Source organism: Cupressus sempervirens, chromosome 5 (genome assembly GCF_028749045.1).
Source record: "Cupressus sempervirens isolate cs-2001-9-10 chromosome 5, ASM2874904v1, whole genome shotgun sequence".
Taxonomy (NCBI): domain Eukaryota; kingdom Viridiplantae; phylum Streptophyta; class Pinopsida; order Cupressales; family Cupressaceae; genus Cupressus; species Cupressus sempervirens.
Genome location: NC_143122.1, coordinates 274724821 through 274735297, shown reverse-complemented (window position 1 = coordinate 274735297; position 10477 = coordinate 274724821).

The following is a 10477-nucleotide window of genomic DNA, read 5'->3' as shown; positions in this document are numbered from 1 at the left end:
TTTCCTAGGAGGCTTGGGCCTAGGTGGACAAGAAGAGGATTCATAGGTGGGGGAAATGGCCAAGGTAATCAAGGATGAAGGTGGAGAGATTGATGATACTAGATGAAAGGTTATTCATCCTTCTACATTTTTTTGTTTACTACAGTTTGAAAATCTTTAGGGTTGGCATCATTCACATCCTTCATATTTTATATATGATTTAATATTTGAATACATACTATATATTATATTATCTTTTATTGATGGTTTAGTAGCTTCAAGAATGAAGTGGATGTTACAGGAGGCATAGGCTCTACAATATCTATAATTTTAGAAGAATATCTACACATTAATGAATAAATTTTTACCAAGTCATTAAGTCGTGGCTTAATCTGAATTAGGAATTCACATTACAATATCTAGTGTTGAACCTGTGGTATTATGAATAAATTGAAATCAATTAAAATGCAATGGTAGATGTTTCTACAATCCAAAAAGTCATCCATTCATTTCAAAAATAGAGTTTATACAAGTTTGATGGATCCCAAGGGTCACCATTATCCTTTGGATATGAAAACAAAAAGACCACAAACTAACTAATTACAAAATAAACTAGCAACTATAAAAACTACAAAAATCTAAATTAAAATTTATGTCTACTTGTAGAAGTCATAACTTTTTGCTCGTAGCTCAAATGATGAACCATTAGAATTTCTATAAAGATCTTCTAGAGTACTACATTTATTCTGTAAAGTCTTCAATGTAATGCTATGACTTATTTTCTAAAGCCCAGAAATGCTTCTAAGGTCTCCAAAAATGCAAAATACTAGAACATAGAAAATACCAAAAAAAAAAAGGATTTGATATTTTTCCATTTTTTCTTGTGCGAACATCCTCTGCATCTTCCTAGACTATGTTTTGATCACCTCCTTGAGAGGAAATGGACCCCATTTCATCCACACTTTGCATCAGATGTGGAAAATGAAGCTAGATTTGTTCATGTGTAATCCATTTTCACTATTGAACAAATTGTGGACTACTTTTAGCACATGGTTTAAATAGATTTTTTGGTTCCTCAAATTCTTCATGACAACTTCCAGAATTTGATCACTTTGAAGTGGATTGACAAATTCTAGATCCAACTCTGTACGATTTATTTCTTCAACAACATCTATGATATCTAGTAAAGGAGGGAGATCTATGGCTTCAATAGTTCTACATTTAAGACTAGATGAATGCCCAAAAATGGAGGCAAGCTGGGTTCTGTTGAGATAATGGGTGTTGCACACATTGCATAATATTGCTATTTTATTATTTTATTTTTATTATGTAATGTTGTACCTAGATGGACGTGCAACATGTAAAGATTTCCATAGAATATTCTTGATGAGTTGTATTGTAACATTTTGAAAATATTTCATGTAATTATTTAATATTGGAGAAAAGAATTAAATGCCCAATATTAAATGTGGGGTCAGAGGGTTAGGTAGCACATGGTTTTAGCACATGGTTTATGTAATACCACTTAATGGTTTTGTGAGACTTGCTACTATATAAGCAGCCACAAGGGTAGTTGTTGTAGAGCAAGAGAGTGACAAGTGGTATCAGAGCTATGGTTTTATTATTGTAACCCTAGATTGAATCCATGGGAATGCATGAGAGGATTAAAAAAAAAAAAAGGGTAAGATATATGAATCATTTATTGCAGATCTGAAGATTTTAGATTTGTTGTTATGATGGGATGTTAAAATATTTGGGCATGTGCAATTGTTGGACAAAAAGATTTTTTTGGATGTTTCATTTAAATGAGGGTTTTGGGGGGTAGCTTGCATAAATGACCTCCTGGGTAAAAACAGACCTTACCATTGGATCCGGGTCAACATTTCCATAAATTTTGATATATAATATGCCCTAGTTTGGCCATGTTCAGAGGAAATGAAAGAGTTTTTTAGTTTCAGCCCATGATGGCTGTCAAATTTAATCTCGTCGAAATTTTTGTCACTGAAAAATAAAAAATAAAAAATCGTACTGAAAATTGTAAAAAGACTGTCTTAGTAAAACAGCCATAACTTTCTCTTAGAATATCGGATTTCAGAGTTCTTATAGGCGTTGGAAAGCTAATTCAGAGCACTACAACATGGAGTAGGTTTGGTTCTATGATTTTAAAATTTTGTTAGGTTTTCAGAGCCCTAAAGTTAGATGTTATTTATTTTGAGCATGAATTGGGGCATAACTTGGGCATACGGAGTCGGATTTTGGACTTCGAGTAGTCAACGGAAAGCTCTTGGAGAGCTCTACACATTGGTTCAGATTTGGTGCAGGTTTTGGCTTGGTCATGGGTTCAAATCTCCCTGGTGCCTTCCCAACCTGCATAAGCACCTGGTATGCGCATCGAGGGGGAGATTGTTGGGTGATGCGACGCGCTCCCCTGCCCACAGGTGGTTAATTATGTGGTGTTCCATGTTCACTAACAGTCATGGCTTTTGGTGCAACGGTAAATGGGCCCAACAGGTTCAAATGCATTTTAACCAACTTTTTTTATATTCTTATAGGTACCATAGCAAAAAAGATGAAGCTTCCTATGAGGGTCTTATAAGTGTTCCTTCTGGAAATGCAACCATACCTTATCCCTAACCTAAAAATTATGAGGCATTTGGTGCTCATCATGCCTCTGTTTGTACTTTTTAGTGGTCTACTCCAAAATTTCATGAACCTAGTGTTGCAAATGATGAGTTCTATCAATGAACTTCATTTCTTTGTCCTTCTCCTTATCCAAGCATGCTACAAGGTTAGATTGCATAACAAAAATAGAAACATTTATTGGTGCTAAGGGCTAATATTTGAGACAAAATTCAAATGGGCTATGGCTAGTTGAACTATAAATTATCCTATTGTAGTAATGTTGTACATAGAGAAGGCTCTCATCCCATATACAAGGATGTTTGGAGTGATACATACACAAGATTTGAATAATAATTTGATCAACAACCTCAGTTAGACCATATGTTTGAGGGTGGAAAGCTACAGACTTTGTTAGTTTCGTGTCCATCATTTGCCATAATGAAGATCAAAATTTACTAAGAAACCAACTATCCCTATTTGAAATACTATTTTTTGGTACCCCAAAACGAACCCAAACATGCTCAAAAAAGATTTTTATAGTTTCTTCTATAAAGATTGCCTTTCTACAAGCCACCAAGATTGTCATTTTGGAAAACCTATCAACTATGTTTTTTCAAAAATTTGATATAATAAACATATATTATCCTTTATTCAGCTTAATTCTATTTATTACAAAAAGTGTATTTTCCATCAATTATATTTATCTATTTGTATGTAAAATGTCAAAATAATAGTTTGTATTTCCTTTTGAATATATTTGATGATTTCTTAATCCTCGTAATCTATATAATTATAAATTTAAAAAAAAAAATTAGAAAAATTAACTTCAAATTATAAACTTAAAATTTAGTTTTCAAAACTCTATTTAAATTTTAAATTAATATTTAGTATTAATATGAAAATTTAATGTCATTATTGTACGTCTTCCATATGTTCTAATAGATTTAGTATTGGTGTCAAAATATCAAAATTTTCACATCAATATCATCAATCACATGATAAGTTTTAATCATATTGTGGAGAAAACTCTCTTCGTGCTTGTAGAAATTTTATTTCATTGCTCTTAATTGAACAAGACCTACCATGCATTCTGAATTCATCATTTTTTATATTTGTAAGATAATATTTTTTAATTAATAAATAAATGTAATAGATGTAAGTATTAAACATGAAATGGATTGTGGAAAAATGTTCCTATAATTGAAATTAAATTCCAATATATTAAATTTAGAAATCTTATTTTTAAATTTCTTTTATTGATTAGTTTGAGTGAAACAAATATTTTTATATATGTTTGGCAAGCTCTTCTTCGAGTATATAAAATTTAGAAATATAGGTGTTAGTGAATAGATTGTCTTCCAAGAAAATATACATACAAAATAACCCTAAATGCCTAGATAAGAAGACTAAATCAACACTAACAGTTGGGAAACTATGCTATTAAAAAGCATAAGTGCCCTCTGAATTTATCTGGGTACAACACCCTATGCAAGATTTACAAAGAATTCACAACAATGTAATTGATAATGCTTTTAACCTGAAAGCAAGAAAGGTTTACAAACATCTATACATAAGAATGATATAGATGCAAAGAAATTAACTAATTGAATGGAAATAAACATCAAAAAACACAAAGTTTGTTTCCCCAATCATTACATTATAGAAGAAAAGTAGAAATAAAGATGAATGGTTCTTTCCAGATGTACAAATAACTAAGCCCAAAGTCTACAAATGATCATAGCAACAATTTATATGTATCGAATCTATATTTAGAGATAATCAAGATGACTCAAAGATTAATATTGATTAGGAAATCAGCATGCAAACACAAAGTATTGATATACTAAATTCGCCTCCTCTAAATACAACAAAAAAAACATAGACTTGTTGTTTGACACACACAAAAATCACTATCTGGAAAAATATTCCCCTTCTGTCCTTGCATTACAATTTAAATCCAAAACTATCCTATAGCACCCATTCTACAACAAAGAAAAAAAATGGAACCCTTTTACATTGCTTTGCTAACTATTTATCAATTCCCTTTCTTGTAGCCTTTCAATTTTTGATGATAATTGATTCTTGATTTCACAAAATTATAGACATAATAAACAAGGGTATGGGCAGAAAATTCTAATGGCATCTTCTTTATATGCAAGCACATAGCATTTGAATGATCTAATCTTAAACAAAATATTCATGATGTTGGGAAAATTGGAAATAATTATGACAGTAAAAATAGGTCTAATTGCGAAGGTCATAACTAATTATTCCATTGTTGGATCTACTTCATTTTTGGATATACTGGAGAGATCCTAATTACACACAACTTGACTAGAGAAATTGAGAAAATTATTTTCGAGTCAAAAGTTATAGACCACTATGTGAGGGTCTATACGACTATCTAAATTATAAAGTTGCCAGCAAGAGCCTTATATCTTTGCTTGTATCAATTTGGGTTTGTGGGTGATCTCTTGCCATATCAATCCTCAATCAGGCTCTTAGACCATCCTTATGCTCTGCATGCCAATTTTCATCTCTAATGACTCTTGTCATTATGTCAAACACTTCACATGTGACAAATAATATTTTCACATCTCCATCTTCACAAGAACCGACTATGGTGATCTCATGCTTGCTATATGCCAAATCAACCAAGAGTTTGAATAATGAACCCAAGGTACATATAGATTCCAAACCTTCAAATTTGAGTAAGAGAACCATGTTAATCATCGACCGTGAGGGGTGCTCATCAGTCAATGTGAGTGCTCACTTGTGACTGTGTGATAAATCTTGAGGGAAATCATTCTTGTGCACCTTTTAATGCGCCACCAAACATTGTAGATTTGCAATGAGTATGATATGACACACAAATGTATGTTCCTTGGTGAAATTATTGACCATATAATGTTTTGATGATATCAAATGGGTTTTTATCTTGGCTCAAGTCAAAGATTTCATGCTAAGAGACCTTGAAATCAATGAATTACTAACTCTTAATTTTGAATTGTGGCAATTGAACCTATGAATCCTTGTACCTGAATTCAAAATCTTTGAAACCCTAAACCATCATTTCAATCTATAGATATTGAGTCTTCAAACTTTGAGCATATGAACTCTTTGGATTTGAACTGTTATATTTTGTAATCACCAAAGTCATCTATAATATTGAATTTGCCAAGTCTCTAAACTGTATTCAAAATCTTCTCAAACTTTGAACCTATTTCAGCCAAATTGAACCACTTTGAACTATTTTGAATATTAGTTCAAAGTAGTTTGACACTCCACACTAAAGTTTTAAAACTTTATCCATATTGGGTACCAACAGGGGCTCTAGCTGTGGAATTCATTTTGATACAAAATCACAGAACTCTAGCAATCTCTAGCAAAAGATAAGTGCTTTACCCATTGGGGAAATAGAGTCAACAAGAAGAGAAAATGGGGAGCTACTTGCAGAGAAGGTGGAGGGGAATAGGGCAAAGGAAACTTACCCAAACACCTCAACTACCAGCAAGCACGAAGCTTGCACATTATTCAAACTAACACTATGCACACCAAAAGCATATTTATAATATTTACAAAGGTAGGAAGAGAACCTACCACAAGAACTAGAAGCAAGAAGAAGTCATGTGAATCCATTTACTAGCTGGGAGAAGTAGGAACCCTTTCGAAGAAGTAGTTTGTGCCTTAAGTGAAGCAACTCCAAATCATTGTCTACCAAAAAAATCTTCAATACCAAACCTCAAACTGAATGCATACATAAAAATGTTCACCAAGCACCTCTTCACAAATAACCAAATCATGTCATACGCTTGTACTCTTTCTCGGTCTTTTTGCACATCTTTTAAATGGTTCCCAATTTCAAGCTGAAGGAGATGATGTCTAGAAACACCATCAAGGGAGGTTACATTCTCTTTGAAATAAATATTCCCAAGATTATCATTTTTTACATAACCCCCAATATAATGACATATTTCAGCAAAGAAAGATGTTTCATTAAGCATAAAATCTACCCTTACAAGAATACTTACTTCACTTTGTGAAAGAAACACATCACCATTGTGCCCAAAAAACATCCCATCTATTTGTTCATTTATCAAACTATCTTGGTATTCAAACCCATTTCTACAAAGCGAAGTCATCTTTTTTGATAGCTAACCTTTCTTGTGACTATGAAATCTTATATTCATGGTTATTTTTCTATTTCATCTCAACATTCACATTGTAAAAAGAGCTTTCAGAGTGAGATAAATCTTTATCATCAGTATATGGCATCTTACTATCAACACAATTTCAAAAATGAGAATATGATATGGCTTCATTATAACAAATGATAGATTCTTTAATTTTCAGATTACAAATTTCAGAATAAAAAGAATTTTCATTATTCATTCTTTTAATGAGACTAAAAGTCTTACACTTCTGAATACTATTATGGAAATCTTTATTATTTGGACCACTTGAATCTAGATGACATTCCATACCTATGGATTTGAGAGATTTAGTCTCTACACTAAAGAAAGATTGTGGTAAAACCTTGTGATTTTAATTTACGAGCTATTTAGCATTTCTTTACTTCTTCTCACTTATTGACTATGGTATATGGGGTTTCTTCTTGATGAGAATAGCACCATAGAAATACTTCAATCAGCTCACTTGCTTTGCTACTTCTTCTATAACTTCTTTGATGGAATTATCTTTGAAAGGTGGGATAAAGATGAAGATATTTGAGGTATCTTCATTCCTTGGTGGATCCCAATCTTTAAATATTTCTTGATATAAAATGAAGGCCACTGGGTATCCTTCTTCAATAGAGCTGCCAACCTCCATCCTAGGGGAGGTACCTCAAACTCTAAAAATAAAATCATTGGACTCTTTAAAACCAAAGATCCTAAAAGTTTATAATAGAGTTTGCAATCACTACTAATAAAGATAACAATTTTAATTTTGTGTTCCCCAGTAGAGTTGCCAAAAATCTGTTAGTGAAAAAATTGTCTTCCAAGAAAATATACATATAAAATAACTCTAAATGCCCAAATGAGAAGATTGAATTGACACTAATAGTTGGATCACTTTTCTATTAAAAAGCATAAGCACCCTTTGAATTCATTTGGGTACAACTCCCCATGCAAGATTTGCAAAGAATTTACAACAATACAATTGATAATGCTTTTAACCTAAAAGAAAGAAAGGTTTACAAACATCTATACATAAGCACAATATAGATGCAAAGAAATTAACTAATTGAATGGAAATAAACAGCAAATGAAACCAAGTTCATTTTCTCAATCATTACATTATAGAAGAAAAACAAAAATAAAGATGAATGGTTCTTTCCAGATGTATGAATAACTAAGCCCAAAGTATATAGATAATCATAGAAACAATTTATATGTATCAAATATATATTCAGAGATAATCAAGGTGACTCAAAGATTAACATTGATCAGAAAATCAGCATGCAAACAAAAAGTATTGATATACTTTATTATGGCACGAACCCCATTGCAATATTTGTGGCATACATTGCAATTGCGATGTCCGCCACAAGCAATGCGATGGGGTCGTGATGGCATTTGGTGACAGGGTTACTATGGTAGCAACATCGACGACCATCCTAATGGTTGCCTTGGACATCGCAATTGCGATATCCATGGAAAATTGCGATGGGGGTCATGATGGCATCTGGCGACGGGGTCATTGTGGCAGTGACATCGACCTTTGTTGCAATGCTTGCCGTGGATGTCACAATTGCAATGTCCACGACAAGAATTGTGACAGTGCCCCTATGGTGGTGATGCCAAGGGCCATCACAATGGTTGGGTCAGACATCATAATTGTGACATCCACGGCAAGCATTGTGACGGGGCCACTGTGGCGGTGACACCAACTACTGTCGCTGCCACAACGACCCTGCTGCAAGCATATTCAGCCTGCTGCTTTAGCCACAAAAATTAGCAATATTGCACCCATTCTGAACCACACCAATTGTAATTTTTGATGTCTTAGTTTGTTGCATAGAAACATAGAGAGCAGACTAGTTTTTCTCTATGCTAATGCTGGAGTCTTGCTCAACATCAGAATATTGTTTAGCTTTACTTAAACCAAGTCTTCTAGGAACTTCTCTTTGTTTCTTTAGCTTAGTACCATTTCCACTAGAAAGATACCTATTTACAAGAGGCATTGGAGTATCACAAAATTTAGCAATGTTACACCCATTCTGAACCACACTAGTTGTAATTTCAGATGTCTTGTTTTGCTGCACAAAAACACAACCATTTATTTTGTTTGACAGACCCTTTCCACAAGATTGCTATGGATACTTAGAAGTGACTAAACATGCAAAACTTTTCACAGCTGGATACTCTTTTCCAAAAGGCATTTTTGCAAAGCATTTCTACTTAAGAAAAATGTCAGCCTTCTTAAGTTATAACTCCGTGCATTTCTTCCTTTCATTGGATCGTTTCTTCCTCAAAATATGCATTGCTCTTGGAAGAAAATGCCCCCTAAAAGACAATGCTTGTAAAACTCGAGGACATGGAAGATGCTTTATAAGCTTCAATCTATTTCTACTAACAAGGTAGTGGTTGTCCTCATAGTATTTTTGGTACTTTTGGCTAGAAATACATTTAGTTTCTTGACTATATTTTTGCAACGTATGTGGATGCATAGCTTTTACACATGACCCATTCATTTACCTTCCCTTACAGAGAAAAGTACCATTTTTGCCTCCTTGCCAAAAGGAACATATAAAGATTCATTAGGACTAAAAGCAATTTTCTCAAAAACAAACATATATACTGCAGCATTAATACAAAAAAACAAGCACCTGAAATAAGGAACCATCTTCCAAGGATAGGAGCTTAGCAGCCTCACTCTCATTATCTATAGAATTGTGGACCACACTACCATTCTCTAGATGCTCACTAGCTACAAGTTTACCATTTGAATCATTTTTTGGAAGTTTAGTAGCATGATGCCCAGTAATAATACCTATCAAACCATTTGTAGAATGTTTGACATTCTCATGATATGCTACCATTAATTTTTTAATAAGCTTCAGAATTTCTATGAATATAGTTCTCATTATCATTACGCACATTACAATTCTAAGAATGTCTAACAACCATATCATTAAAATTACCCACAGAATTAGTTCCCTTTATTTCAGATTCCTACTTCTTAACATTATTACTAGACCCATTTGATGTGCATCCATTACTTATGGTATGACTTGACTAGAAGACATTATTTGTTTGAATACCATTGGTTCTTGGAGGCACCATCTATAATGTAGCATTATGATCTACTAATGATCTGGATTTACTGCATGACTGGCCAAAACTTGTGTTCTTTTCTAGACTTTCTGAAATGAAATTGAGATTTGACAAATTTTCTACCTATTGGGGTATCTTGTTTACACCTGCAACACTAAAAGAGATTGTTGTTGTTTGGAAAGAATGCATGTTTTCTATCACCTGGGGGGCATATGAATCTTGTAAGTGGTTTTCCTTTGGATGTCAAATGTTCAATGATACCCTCTTCTTTAGTTTAGAGCCATTATACTGAGATTCAGACCCACCTGTTGTTTGAATGCTAGTTTTCTTATCTCATATATAGAATAGCATCTAATCTTTTTGGGAAAGCACACTTTTCTCACTAACTAAATAGACCTAGAGTACAAAATGTCATAAGAATAACTTCAATCAGTCTAAGAAACTTCACTATAATTAGTGTTACCATATAAAGAAAAGGTTCTACATAAAATTGTAGTTCTTTTGTGTATTCTATTATACATAAATTATAATGAGCGTGCTCCACAAAATTAAACATGTCTTCACAAATGTAGCAAATGTATACCTGATTATCATCTAAA